Source organism: Pelodiscus sinensis, chromosome 13 (assembly GCF_049634645.1).
Source record: "Pelodiscus sinensis isolate JC-2024 chromosome 13, ASM4963464v1, whole genome shotgun sequence".
NCBI lineage: Eukaryota > Metazoa > Chordata > Testudines > Trionychidae > Pelodiscus > Pelodiscus sinensis.
In genome coordinates this window covers 9,884,559-9,900,094 of record NC_134723.1, presented here as the reverse complement: position 1 = coordinate 9,900,094, position 15,536 = coordinate 9,884,559, and the positions used below count along the sequence as shown (strand labels likewise).

General features: G+C 42.5%; 2 protein-coding genes across 15 annotated transcripts in view; both read left to right on the top strand.

Annotated features, from left to right (window-relative positions):
• Positions 1-15,536, top strand: part of PCDH11X (protocadherin 11 X-linked) — a 1,146,051-nt gene that overhangs the window by 383,053 nt on the left and 747,462 nt on the right. The gene's annotated exons all lie outside the window — the stretch shown is intronic.
• The window catches only part of LOC112547838 (uncharacterized), a 240,467-nt gene that overhangs the window by 104,841 nt on the left and 120,090 nt on the right, over positions 1-15,536 (top strand). For 3 of the 5 annotated variants that reach the window (XR_012906850.1, XR_012906849.1, XR_012906847.1), the window contains exon 2: positions 333-420. The gene's annotated coding sequence lies outside the window, so the exon portion shown is untranslated. Of the gene's footprint in view, positions 1-332; positions 6,727-15,536 lie in introns of those variants that run through there. The other 2 variants (XR_012906848.1, XR_012906845.1) reach the window with 2 other exon arrangements.

The window sequence follows — 15,536 nt, the reverse complement described above, 5'->3', positions numbered from 1 at the left end:
CTAATTGCCTGGCGCTTTTGTGATGTGAACAATTATCTCTATGGAACTAGATGGAGACTTCAAAACTCTTTTTCACTAGTAACTAAATCAAGGGTTGAACTCAGCTCTCCTGAGAAGAAAGGTCACCATATTATGTCATTACTTATGACCAAGTTCAATAAAAGCTCCAATTGGATTTTTTGGCCCATAGCCCTTGGATGGCAGTTTTCCACCTGGTTTTCTGATGTTTTGTGCAGGCTCCCATAGCCTGAAAGGCACCGAAAGTTCTTACTAAGGTTATCTCTTGTAAATTGCACCAGCCTTCATCCTCACAATTATTTTATTTATCTCAGGATTCTTAAAAGTGCAAATTGTTCAAAACCCAGAGATTTGGACAACAGTGAAGTAGACAGGACAGAGAAGTCGACAGATCTCTACCAGGTTAGACCTACGTTTCACTGATAGGATAAAATGAGTGTAGTGTCATATAATTTACCTGACCCTAATCAAGGATCTCTGCCCCACAGGAAAATGGAGAAAAAACAGATGAAAGAAACATTTGATGATGCCTCTCAGTTCTTGTCTTTTATGCAATATTAGTTCTTCAAGCATGTGATTCAAGTCACCACTTCCTTGTGTTTTGTAAATTATCCTGTTACCGTGTCTTTGTTCTTTACTGCACTGTGTATGTTACTATCAGATATACTGCTGATTAACAATATATTTTAAAAATAATATGCTCCTCTGGATCTTCTCGTAGACAGATTTTTTTTTATTTCCTCATCCCCATTGAGTCTCATAGGTATAAGATAGAGATTCTTTTCCCCTACTGTTACCTTCACAAATTTCTCTCTCCCTTCCACATTGTAGGGACACACACCTTTACCCAGTTCCTAGGGATCAAGGTGCGACCCTGTGAATGTACACTCCCACCCTTACCCAATTCCTAGGGCTCAGGGTGTAACAACCCGGGGGTTGACAGGATCATTAGCTACTTGAAAGAGCCTCACACAGTAATGTTCTTATCTTTTATTTATTGACAATTCCCAAACAAGCAGAATGCACATGCTAAGCACACAGTGTCATGCTCACCAATCCTGATAAAGGCAGGCAGACTTCCCCTGTTGGCCAGGCAGTATCAGTCGCTCTGGTCTTAGGCTGTGTCTGAGATGAGTTCTTCGTTTCCAGTTCTTCTCCCTCCTCCTGGTCCTCTTCTAGCCTTTTCTTCCTTCTGTTACTCCTGATGATCTTCATCTTCTCCTTCTTGAACTCCAGTTTATATAATAAAACCTGAGTCTTGCTTAGCTATACCTTATCCAATTATTTTAGTATAATTTTACTAATCAATCATAACAAAATTACCTAACCAATCATACCCCACCACCTTAATTGATTTACACCTACCAAAATTAATTACACAGCAGACAGAAACAGTTACAAACCAGACAGAGACCACACAGTCAAACAATAGGAAAGTGTAGTGACAATGCTCACAGGATGAGGATTCCACAACATCCTCTATTGATAAGCAGTTTCTTGCCAGACAGAATAGCGTTACGCACAAATTTCTTTACCCATCTTGAGATCTATTTCTTTATCTCGTGACAATGGGGGAGCTATCAGGGCAATGTCCCTCCTCATAACCTGGTGTGACACTTTGTAATACAATTTAGAAGAAACTGTGAGTATGTGACTCCAGGCCTGTCAGTAATGGCTGCTACTCTTCAGTCTGGCTGCAGAAGGTGGCTTTGGTTCAGGCCTAGCACAAGCCTTCCAACATAGCTACAGAAAAGCCATGTTGTTACACTACCCCTATCAGATTCTGCTGATTTACATTTAAATGATCACATGAATTAAGATAATTTCCAACTGAAGCCAGATGAAATGTAGTAGCCACCAGATAGGCCTAAATGGAGGCGTATTGTTCTCACCCAGAAGGAAGAAAAGGAATGCTTCCCCCATTGATACATTTTTTAATGACCCACTGAAAGAGGAAAACTGAAGATCTTAAATGTGAATTAGAAATATGTGTTTTGAGAAATGACAAGGTATTTGAGCATGAACAACTTTAATTCTTATAGGAGTCTGATATACCAGGACCAGGGCTCACAGTGTTAATTGCTAAAAAGTGGTCTGATTCCTATGCCTTAAACATCAGTTCAGTTTTACCTTAGATTTCAATGGGAACAGGATCAAAACCTGAGTGACATAGGCCTCCTGTTGATTTCAGTTGAACTTTATTTGGTTTCTTTCTCCATCTCTTTTCCCAGTGTTTTGTGAGCAGGATCCTGAGTATATGCAGATTTAGGCATTCTCTTCAGATTAGTTGTGCCCTGTCATGTATGTATGTGAAGTGCATTTCCATCCGTGATACTTCCAGAGCATAAACAGAGCTAAATTGGTGTTCAGAAAGTTACTTAGGAACACACCTGCCTGCTGAAGTTCAATATCATAACTATAGTAAAGAGAACCATTATGAAGAACTTACAGTAAATTTCATCGGATGTTTGTATTGCAGTAGCACGTGAAGGCCTCAGTCAGGTTTCGCCCATTGATACAAACACATACATTATAATCCCTACTCCAAAGCACTTATTTTAATCTATACTACGCACTTTTTGTGGCAGCATGTAGAGTGTATATATACTGCACATGTCCTCCATACAGGAAAACAGTGGTGCACTGTTTGGGTAAATAAAGACAGCCAGAAATCTTTGGGTGGGTCCCCTACATGGCTAAGCCACAGACCAGTTTTATCACTGCCTGCTCACTCCCAGGGTCTTTTCTTGCCATTTTTAGCTGCTAGAGTCTTTTACTGCTGCCCCCACCTGACAGAGCACTGTCATGAATGGTTACATGTAACAGTGTGCACCCAGCCTGCTTTTCACTGCAGCCTGTAGCTACACCTACCCGATACACTTGCACCATGAATGGGCCGTGTAGATCTTAGTCTGAAAATCGATTCGACACATGGCATGATAGTGTTCTATCTTGATTGACTGATATTCAGATCTAATTTGCTGTGATTTTAAGTAAAATAATATTTTTGTGTTTTGAATTCTTTTTAATAGTGGCATCACCAGTGCAGGAAGATTTTTACCTTCATTTAAAAATCAAGAGCCATTGGGCCAAATTCTCTGTTGGTTTAACTCTATTGAATTAATTTAGAATTAGCTTGAGATAAGCTTGTAACAAGACAAAGAGTGGGACAAAGAGGGAGCAATAATAGTATAATGATGCTGATCTGAAGCACAGAGAGAGATTAAGTCCCAGTTCCAGTTCCTTAACCACAAGACCACCCTTCTGTCCGCTACAGCACTAATTGGAATAAAAAGCATCAAAGGCCTGTTTTTCATAGAAAAGCAAGAAGTTATAAAACAAGCTATATGTGGGGATAAGATCTATTTAATAGATTTCAGTTTTCATGATTTTCACAGTAGAAGCCCACATGTTCTGGTTAAGAGCAGGACATACTTGTCACAGGTTCAGTTGCTGGGACCCCACTGGGATAATCACTTGATGTGCTAAAATACCACTGAGCCCCCCCTTCCTGCCCCACACAGAGCCAGCTCGTGTTCTTCACCTTATTTCTCAAAGTAAAGAGAGAGAGATTCACAACTGCTTGCCCCCAAGCTAACATTTATTTACACTGGGCTTATTAATAAATAAAAGTGGTTTTATTAAGTATATAATGTAAGATTTAAGAGTTCATAAGAGATAGCACGCAGAACAAAGTGGGATTACTAAACAAGCAAAGAAACAAAATACCAGAACATGCAAGCTAATCTTAATACACTAAAGAGACTAGTTATATGTAATATGTCAGCCTCAAAATAGATCTAAAAAGCTTCACTCACTGGAAAGCCTTCCGGTCTAGACTGAATACTTCCCCCAGTTCAGTCTTAGATGTTTCCAACAGCCATCTTGGGTGGGGTAGCCATTAAATAGCATTTGCATAAGGCGAGTAGGGTTACCAGGTGTACAGTATTGACCCAGACAGTCTGGTATTTTCACCTCCTGTCCTGGAAAAATATTCAGAAAGTACCGGACACCTAAAATGTCTGGTATTTTCTGATTTTTTTCCCTGCCAGGAGGTGAAAATACCAGACATCTGGTAACCCTACGACATACTCAGTAACCAGGCCCAGCCCCCGTGCCTCTCCCCAGCCCTCTCCCCCACTTACCTGGTTCCGCAGAGAAGCTGTCTTCTGGCTTGGATTAGGAAAACAAGATAGCTGCTGGCAAAAAGTTTCAAAAGCTTTTCTTAAAGGGGCCATGTTGTTTTATTTTAAATTTGTTTTGTTCAACAACTTTGGTCTTCTCCCCCTTTTTTTTTCTCAACAGAATTTTTTCCCCAGTGTTTTTTTTTTTTTTTTTTTTTTTTTGCAGGGGGAGGGAGGTCGGTATTTTTATTTAAATCATCTGGCAACCCTAAAGGCGAGTGTCCATTGTTTCGGTTTGACCCACTCTCAGCTTCTCATGGAGTGTCCATGGTTTAAGATGTATTCCAGTATCAGGTAACATGGTCAAATGTCTCTGTAGGACCCCTCTCTCCATATTTCATGGGCTGACCCACACATCCACATTGTCTGTGTGCTATCGGGCCATTCTAGCCCTGAAATACCATTAAAGGCCTCACCTTAGCAGGGTTAGGGTTAGTTAGGATTGGTCCTGCTTTGGGTAGGAGGTGGGATTCGATGACCTCCTGAGGTCTCCTTCAACTCTGTGATTCTATGATTCCATGATTAGCATGACTACATTAATAACACAGGTTTATACTCCATATTCCTAACTTGATCTACAAAGATGATACATGCATACATTTTGGAAAATCATATTCAGTTCATTATAATTTTTCAATAATAAGTTACATGTGGTATTTTGCATCAAACATATTGCAGTTATATCCTATTCATATCCATAATCATATTTCATAAAACATATGGAATACTGCAAAACAATTCTGATGCTGAATCGAATATATTATGATTTATACATATTTGTACCTCTTTTGTTGCACAGCCATTTTTCCACCACCCATGAACTAGAAAGCCTTCAAAGCTTTTTAAAACATTCATCACTGTTGCACTCTTCATCCCGCCTTGGTTTTTGTTTTCTTTTTGTGTCTTTTCATGTGTCTAAATCCATATCTATATAGTACATATTTGCGCTAGAGTCTAGACAGAATTCACTGAATTGAAACTGTGAATCATGGTAACATATCTCTGTAAAATATTCAAAATTTTAATCATTCATTTTAATTGGATTCAGAACAACATGCTAATCTGAGATATTAGATAACCTTTGCAATACATGTTGATATATAAATAGTGGCATTAGTGTCGCTGAAGATTTTTATCAGTGCTGCATGGTATCATGCACTCACCATTTCTCTGAACGATAAGAAGAGCAAATTGGCATCCCCAGCTTGCATAATTCTTTATTTTTTTTTTTAACTTTCATGTCCTGTTTTCACAATAACTTAGTTGTTTCTCATTGACTTTGCTCATAACAAATGTGGAATTATGTATGAAAAGCTTTAGGAACAATGTCATGTACTTGCTAAATGTACAAGGAGCACATACCGAGTAAAAAAGCAAGGTGTGGAATATTGTGATTCATAGATTTCGGGTGTCCTCCTAATTACGACTGTGGCTTTTTATAGTTTGCTTATTATTAATTACTCCAAGACTTCCCTGGCATTTCCTGGGTCCAGAGGCAGTGGGGGCCACATGGCAGCCAGCACCTGCTCCTAATAACAGGCCGGAGTAGCAGTAGCCATCCTGCCTTGCTGCCGCATGATCATTCTTGGGTATAACTGTCCTCTGTGCTTTCTGCCCTCCTGTGGTCATGCATGATATTGCATCCTTCCCTTTCCATTTGATACAAAACAATCACATTCTGGGCATATCTCAGTATCCTGGCACAACCAGACACTGACATTGCTCTAAGTTATGATAAGAGGAAGCAGCATACCAAATTTGGTGGTCCTAGCTCTTAGGGTATGTCTACACTACAGCGTTAATTCAAAATATCTTATTTCGAAATAGTTAATTCGAAATAAGTTATTTAGAAATAATGCTTCTGCACACAAAATGCATTTTGAAATAGCCTTTTTCTATTTCGAAATACCGCGTCCACACTGAGTGGACACTGATTTGGATTTAAGGCCGGCCGGAACCAGGTCAGCAGTGTCTGTGTGTGGCTGTTGCCTGAGGCGATCTGAGGCCTGTGCTTAAAGGGACACCCTCCCTCCCCTAGGGCAACCCATTCTCAAGTTTCCCTGCTTGCTTGCCTGCCTCAGTGAGGGACAGCAAGGCTTTTGTGTCTTGGAGTCTCTGGTTGCCCTCACTCGGAACACCATAGCACTCTGCAACATGGAGCCAGAGCTGCCACTGGGCACTCCGGTGCATCTTGTGGACACGTTGCTACCAGCGTGGCTGCACTTGCTGCAGGCTGCCATCCGGGAGGTCTATCAGGGGGCTGTCAGTATCCAAGAGACCCTGCCAGAGTGTCTACCCTGAGAAGCACTCAGAGCCTCCCTGGTCTGCCCCACTTGTTCCTCATTCCTCCCTCACGTCCTTCCACGTACCCCTCCCTAGTCCCCCTTCCTGATGTCAAATAAAATACACGTATTTTCAAAAATATAAACTCTTTTTATTTAACAAAACTGGGGGGGGATGAAACTAAGGGGAAACTGGGGAAAGGAGGTGAGAGAGGGAAGGAGAGAAGGTGGGAGAAGGAAAGGGGAAAACTGGGAGGAGGTAGCTGGAAGGGGGAAGCAAGGGGAAGGGAAGCTCAGGGCTCAGGGGTGGGGGTCTTGCTGGGCCAACTGTCTTCCAGCACAGTGGGTGCGGGGGCCTCGGCATCCCCGGGGGATGGGGAGGAGAGTGTGGAGGTTGAGGTGGAGGGTTTGGAGGTTGAGGAGGGAGAGGCCGGGAGGAGGAGAAGGAGGAGGGGGAGAAGGAGTGGGAGGAGAAGTGGTAGCTGGGGAGGCAGCAGGCGCTAGAGCGCCACGAGGCTGCACACTCTGAACCAGGGTCTGCAGGTGTTCACAGATAGCACGACCTTGGGCAAGCAGCTGCTGCCGGAACTCCCAGTCGAACTGCACACAATGCTCCAAGGTGCCGTGCAGGGCTCGCAGAGCCCCCAGGTGCTGCTGTCGGTACCCCTGCAGTGTTCGGGTGGACCTGCTGAGCCCTCGGGTGCGAGAGCATGTCCCAGGTGGTGTGGTGCACCCTGCACACGCAGCTGGTGTGGCTGTGGAGAAACAAGATAATTGGTCAGTTCTCCCTAGGGACACAGTGGGTGAAGCCCAGCACCCCTCTGCGAGGTAAGGATGACCATGCACAGAGGCCATGGTTGGAATGTCCGCCTATCCCCGGGAGTGGGAGCTGCCCTGAGACTGCACCCATGCCACTGTGCTGTGTATAGTGTGGCCGAGTGGGGGGGAGATGTCCCCTGCCTCTGTGTAGAGGAGGCTTGTGAAGGGAGGGCATCCTGATGTGTCCCACCCTTGGGTCAGGAGCATGTCATGTCTCTTCACACATGCATGTGGCTATCGGGCTATGGCCCCTGTGTGGCAGGCAGCTGAAGCCACCTGTCCAGGGATGGCACTGTGTATGTTTGCATGTGCATAGGTTGCCGCATGATCCGTGGTAAGCAAGGCCCACTCACGCAGTCCCTGGCCCTCCCTGGGAAGGGGACAGTGATGGCACTCACCTGGTGTGGCCTCCCTGGATGACCCTGGTGACGACTCTGCTGCTGGGACAACTCGGGGGTCCTGTTGGCATGGCACCCTCCATGGCAGCTCCTGCAGCTCCTCCTCTGCGCCCTGGTCAGGGCCCTCCACTCCCGGATCAGTGCCCCCCAGGGTGGCACGGACTGTCCTGCCCCCCATGATGCAGTCCAGGGCATCAAAATAGGGGCAGGTGTCTGCCCCTATTGAGGAGCTGCCCTGAGTGGCCCTGGTGTACGCCTGCCACAGCTCCTTAATCTTCATGTGCACCTGCTCTTGGGTGCACATGTGGCCTTTGGTGGCCATGGTGGCAGCTATGCAGCCGTACACAGTGGCGTTCCCCCGTCTAGTGCAGAGATCATGGACATTGGAGGCCTCCCTGGAAATCTCAATGAGATGATCTCCGCACTAGTCCAGGAGAGTGCCCACCATCTCCGGCCCCTTGCTGGCTCCTGGGAGCTGGGGGACTGGGCGGGGGACAGCTGGCTGGCACTGGCTGCCCAGCTTATACTGGGACCATTGAGTGAGGGTCAGTGACTGCTGGCTCTGTGCTGGCAGGCCTGTAGCTGGCACAAGCACTATGGCCAGAGTCTACCCTTTAAGGGCTCCGGGACTGGGGGAGAGGAGAGGAGTTTTCCTGGTTTGGCCCAGAGTGGCTACCAGGGGAAACTGGGAAGGCTGGAGACCCCCTATTTAGAAATAAGCATCTACACAGCGCTTATTTCGAATTAGCTATTTCGAATTTGGCATTATTCCTCGTAGAATGAAGTTTACCAAATTTGAAATAAGAGCCCCGCTATTTCGATTTTATTTCAAAATAGCGGTTTGCCTGTGTAGACACTAGGAAAGTTAATTCGAAATAACGGCAATTTCAAATTAACTTTGATGTGCAGACATACCCTTACTGTTTAAGGAGAAGTTCTTGAACAAATGGACTCACAGAGGGACGGACAGTCACACAGACACACATTTCACTAAGATCTAGTGAAGCAAAAAGTTCCATTTCCTAATGTGATGGGAAGGTAGGGCAAATCAAAAGTGCTTCTCTGCCGCTAGTAACTGAAATCCAGCATTGGGTATTCCTCCCATGCATGCATGTCTCATATGTAATTTAAGTACAACAGCTTTTAAACACAGTGCTGCCTGGACAGGCAGAGACATTTTGTTATGTAATTCAATTTTTGAAATGCAGCCCAACTTCAAAAAGCACAAGTGGGATATTTTTGGCAATTGTAAACTGACCATAGACAAGAAGAGGAAAATATTTGGAGTCCAAATCCACATATTTTTTTATAGCTTTGGAAGGATGGAGAATAATCACAGAAAACAGCTTAACCTGGAGAAAAGCAAATTTTAGAGATCTATATCTTGGCTACTTCCTAATGTAGTCATTACCTATGATAAATGGAGGCAGATTTAAACTCACTGCAGTACACCTGACAGGAAATACATAACAAGCTGTTTTAATTGCTAATGCACTTGTATTAACAGGGCAATCCATGACAATTGGGCTATCAATAATTACTGAGACATGGTTCAGAAATGGAGAACAAGGTTTGATGTTGCCAGGCAAATGGAAGTCCTGTAATTTTCTGCTGTATCAAATTGTAAAGTATAATGACTTCTGAAGGTTGAGGTTTATGAGAGCAGTTCATTATGTGTTCCAAACAATGCTTTATTTTGCTATTGTTTCTCCATTGAGTGGGTAGCAAGCACTGCAGCTGAAATTGGGCTCAGGGGAACTAATGTCTACTAGTTGTTTAACCTTGTGACATTTCACTAAAAAGCATCAGGTTCTTTTGAAATACATAATACATGAACTTCTCTAATTGTTTAGCATTGATCAGCACTTGAATAAATTGAGTTGCTATCATATTAAACTAAACAGCAATGCTTTTGTGAAGTTTTTTTTTCCTGTAGTAGATCAAATGGTTCAGGGATTTCTGCCTTTTTAAAACAGAAAGTCAATTTAGAAGTCTGCATTGTAACAAAGCCCTCTACAAAGACAGCAAAATGCTGTGAAGCAACATCCTTCATTTTAACTTCTAGATGATGCTGGCAGTATGGATTTGTTCTCAGACTTCTTGTCTTCTGTGTTTTCAAATCCACTTGTCTTTGCATTTTTATATGTCTACATAATTATCCTGAAATCTAGGTATGGTATGTATCTGTAGTAATCTAATTTGCCTGTGTGTCAACAGTCAAGCCAAGGTAATTTCTTTCCTTTAGCACCAGCAATGTAGGGTCATGAAGGCTCCCCTTGGTTAGGACTCCTTTCTCTCTGGGGAGGGAGTATTTCTATCTCTGCTGAACTCCAGTGCTGTATGGATTAACTTGCACAGTTATGACCTGGTTTTGGCCAGAGAAGAGAGTGAGGAACAAGCTTGTCCATGGTGCCCAGTTTCCAAATTCCTTGATATAGCTGACAATAAGGTTGCCAGATGTTTTAACTAAAAATACCAAACACCCCTTCCATTCCCCCGAAAAAAACACCAGGGAAAAAAATCTGTTGAGGGGGAAAAAGAGGGGGGGACACCAAAGTTGTTGAGGAAAAAAAAAGACCCCGAGAATTATTAAGCAAAAACAATAAAATAAAATATGATAAAATAAAACAGCATGGCCCCTTTAAGAAAAGCCTTTGAAGCTTTTTGCTGGTGGCCATCTTGTTTTCCTGATCAAGCCAGAAGACAGCTTCCCTGTGGAGCCAGGTAAGCGATGGGATCCAGGTGGGATTGGGGGCTGGGCGCGGTTGCTGAGCATGTGTACGGTTGCAAGGTGTCCGGTATTTTTGCCTCCTGGAAGGGGAAAGAAATTAAAAAATACCGGACAGTTTAGGTGTCCAGTATTTTCCTGAATTTTGTTACCGGACAGGAGGCAAAAATATCGTACTGTTCGGACAATACCAGACACCTGGCAACCCTAGCTGACAATATAAACAGAGGCCATTTCTATGTCCTCTTTTGAATCCTTTCAGGACATGATGAATTCAGGTTTTCGACATCCCTGCCTCTGTTCTCTCCACTTCCTGAGACCCAGCTGCCTTAGCAAACTGTTAATGTAGTCCCTTGAACCATGGAAGTAATGGGCAAACCATGTGCCTTAACGCTGGCTGGAGACAGGCCCACCAACAAGGGGGGGAGGAGACAGAGAGGAAAGGGGGCAATTGCCCTGGGGTCCAGCATTCCAAAGGAGCCTAGGGCTTCATTACTAAGTGTGGGGTGGGATATCAGCATGTTGTGCTCTGGGCAGCATTGAGGGGCAGATTTCCTCAGACCTGCCCCTTTTGCCCTCAGCCTTGCCCCTTTCAGGAGTGTGGAGCTGGTCCCCCCACCTTGTCCAGGGGCCTGCGGAGGCTGTCTGCTCAATTGACTGGATGCCTGCCCTGCTGTGGACATGATGGAGGAGGTATTAGGAGATCTATTAAAAAACCTGTCTCTTATTCTTGGGAACTAATCTCAAAGACTTGTTTCGCTTAGTGAAGGAGCTCTGTCTCTATATATTCATTATGAATGTTACTGTACATTCAATTTTAAATTCAAAATTTTGAACATGACAAGCTATATGTGTGTTGCCAAAGTTTAAAAGACAGTAACCTCAAGCACTGTATCCATCAGAAATCAGTGGAATGCATCAAATATTTGCCTAGCTTAGGACTTCAGAGGGGTGTTTGATGTTTCATCGCTGATGTCTGTTTGGCATTTTAGTCCCATTCAGCTTCAGTGGCAGGTGGTTATGTATATTGCTACTGCTTTCTGCTTTACTTTTTGCATCTATGCACATCAGATACATACTGTGCTACATTAAAAATACATTATATTTTGAAAAGCTCAAGACAGTTGAAGAGTTTGGTTGATTTTTTTATTAGTTTTTTACTAAATGTGTTTTTTTGTTTGTTTTGTTTTGTTTTGTTTTTTGCATGGGCAGTGTCAGAGAGAAATAAACACATTACATTTCATTTTTGCAGTGCTTTTATATAGCAGATGATATGATGACATACGGGTATGCAAAACTCCAGTTATACTCCTGCTCTTGTGTGCGTGTGAATATTGAGGTCTCTGCCCAAAGCTGCAGATTTGAAGTGTTCAGGTATTTAAATGTATTACTAAACAAAGAGACAGTTTTCCTTCATCACTTGCACTCTTTGGTGCTTGACACCTGCACAAAGGGAATAAAATCTGGCCATTTGCCCTGCCAGATACCACCCCAAAACATTAGCCGGCTCTTAACTGTAGCCCTTGCAGGTGGTGGTGGAGGGAGGACGTGTGTGGTTGGAGAACACGATGTTTGAGGTGCCATAACCAGGGTTGGATGCCTAACTGTAAAATTTTGTGTTTTAAACATAAAATGTCCATAGATAAATTATTTTTATGACAGTGAGTGCTATTTCAATCTTGGATGCAAAACACGTTTTTTCTTTATTATTCCCTGATACCTCAACTGTGGACAATGCAATTTTTTTCGAACTATCCAAAAAGAAAAAGAGCCACCTTTGATCAGAGAAAAAGCCTCAGATATAGTATACCAAAGGTAGTTTTCTGTTAAATGAAAAATGGAAGAGAATTCCCAATACAATATATTCCTCCGCGTCTGCTAATGAAGTCACATATTATACCTACTAATGCATTATGGCTGCCACTATAATATATCCATTCACAGTATGAATAAGACACAATGTAAATGCAATATATTCAGGTCCAAATCTATAAGTGGTTACTGAAATCCGCATTAAAGTCAATGGAGTTATTTGTGTGAATGAGCATTGCTCATGGCAAGTGAGACTTTGCAGGCTTTGACTGTCAGGTTTAGATTCACAAAAGCACCAAAATACATGTGATTTTATCAGGACCACTTGGGTGCTTCGGTGACGCATGGATTTCTGGATGGGGACCTTCAGTACTAAATCTGAAATCTGCATCTCCAATAGAACTTTTATCTCTTTTCAAATTATGAGATAGCAATTACAATATATATTCCCCTCTTCCCTCAGGGCACAATCTGCAACTTGTGTCCTAGCGCCCAGATGCTTTGTCATTTCAGTTTCTAAACACGGTGCCAACTGCATGTTCTAACATTCCCTTGCTTAGTTTCTAGTAGCCATCAGTCAGTAATTCAGCAGAGAGAGCATTTTGATAACACTAGTGTTGCTATTTCCGGCTTGCCAGAATAATGTACTTTAATATTATGTACTCTAGACTCCAGCAAAACTTTTTATTGCTGCTCTGAATGTCTTCAGAGTATATTGTGACACATGATAATAGCAGCAATTTCTGTAATTCACTCATTTTGACTTGTGATGAAAGGTTAAATTGCTTTCAGCTTAGCTGCTTGAAGAGTTTGTTTTCAAGGCTGCTGAAAGACTTCAATTCTGCATATAAATAAATAAACAAATAAATAAATACAATGCATTACTTACCCCACATTTCTTTTTTTTAAAGAAACTAAGGCAAAGCTTTTCATTGCAGCAGTTGTACATAGGTCTTTATTTCTCCCCTGTCCCCCCTCTTGCCACCAAATGAAGACTCTGAAGAAAATTTTAAATTGTTGCTCTTAATGATTGTTGCTATGTTTTGTCAGAGATGCAGCAAGAGCTCTTACAACTCTTCCTCCTCTCTCCTTGGCCACCTTATGAGAAGGAATCAGCTGTAAATATTTAGGTTGCTTCACCTGGAGCTTTATTCGTTGTTCACTGAATTGTTCGGACCTCTTGTTATTGACTTCTGTTGGGCTTTGAGTTAAGTCCCTAAAAGAGCTACAGCCAAGAAGCTCTGCTTTGGAGATGGATTTATTTGTCATAGGCCTTTTTCCTTAAGGAAAATAAAATGTCTGGAAAAGGTGCCTACTTGAAAAAATGTACTTCTTGCCACTACAATGAAAACAATGAGAGCTGGTAGAAAATAATAGGAAACTGTATTTTATACAAAAATAGTTGTTTGACAAAATATACTATTTTGCCTGAAATGTTTTCATATAAATTTTTCACAGAGACAATATTTGATCAGCTATAGGAATAAATGATGCTTTGTTTAGATTAACAATATAGACTTTTATTGCCAGTAACTCTCAGTTTATTTAATTCCAACTCTGTTAATTACAACATTCAAGCTGCACAGTTAAAATATGTACATATTTATTTATATACATTTTGGTCTAACAGAACTCCATGCCAAAGGCCATTGCTTCTAATGATAATAAACGTGTCAGCAAATTCAGTTAAGAGTCTTCTAGTAACACTAAGTGCCACATTGTGAAAATGTTGTATTTTATTTTCTTTAACAATATCATCATCAGAGGATTCTTGTATAATTTTCAGAAGTGCAAACATTTCGTTATAGTGAAGGGCTATCCTGATTTTTATGAGGTTTTTAGTTCTATATAGCAAGGTCAGGTCTATAGTACAAAATAAGGCTGGATCTATTATCGTCAGTGTCTGGTCATCCAATTTTCCAAAGTCGAAAGGCCATGTCCTCACTGCAGGAAAGAATTCAGTGTACTGTGAAGCAGCATGTCCCCATTAGGGAGCCTGCCATTGACTTTGAGAGTGATGCACTGTGGGATCTCGTTTTGCATCAAACCATTGTGATATTGATGTCTCTGTTGGTGTGCCTAATGGCAAAGTATTTTAAGGGCATACGCATGTCACTCCACCAGGAAGAGGAAGAGGACGAATCTCGGGATTGTATAGACTCACTGTTCATGCAATCCCTTGCGCTGATGCAAACATAGGCAGCAGTCAATCCTGTGGACACAGTGGAATGCTGATTCTGGTGCATGAGGTAAGCAAAGACTGGTGGGACTGCATTGTGATGCAGCTATGGGACGACAATCAGCAGTGTCTGCAAAACTTCCAAATGCGCAAGGCCACTTTCTTGGAACTTGTGAATGGCTTCCGCCTGCCTTGAAGCACAAGAATACCAGAATTAGACCCACTCTGACCGTGGAGAAGTCTTTGGCAATTCCCCTGGGAAGTTTGCAATGCCAGATAGCTACCAGTCTGTGTGGAATCAGTTTGGAGGGGGAAATCTACACTGACGGCTGTTTCTATACAAGTAGCCAAGACCATCAATAGCATTCTGCTAAGGAGGGTTATGGGAAATGTGGACACCATAGTGGATGGCTTTGCTGCGATGGGATTCTGTAACTGAGGTGGGGCCATAGATGGAACACACATCTCCACTTCTACGGATGGAGATTCCACAACTTTGCTAGATATCCCATTGCAGTGCTTCACCACCCTCCTAGTGAAATAGTTTTTCCTCATATTCAACCTAGACCTCCCCCACTGCATCTTGAGACCCTGCCAAGCAGTACATAAACCACATGTGGTACTGCTATATGGTCCCTGATCACCTTGCCAAGCAGTACATAAACCACATGTGGTACTGCTCTGTGGTGCTGCAGATGCTGGTGGATCACAAGTACCTTTTCTTTTTCTGACCAATTTTAACAAACTTAAGGCAAGAGTGTACCTAAAATCCCCAAACCCTTGGTTAGGGGGAAGCATTGATGTCTTTATTTCTGTAAATCCTATGGATGAAGGGAGATGAGTTGCAAACTGAAAAGGACTTGTAAAGGATGTGCCACTAACAGACTGTTGCACAGTATGCCAATAGTATTCTTATCTCCACAAGGAAAATTATCAGCCTCATTAATATAAAATTCTTTAGTGCAGCTGACAAGCTTGTAATCGTTACATGACATTTGCCAGTAATGTCTCAGAATTGACTGCAAATGTTGATTGATTGGGATGCTCAAAAGAACTTGGCTGAAAATTGTTTTTTGTCAGTTGTTCTCCTTGTCAAAGGGTAGCTCTGAGATGCAT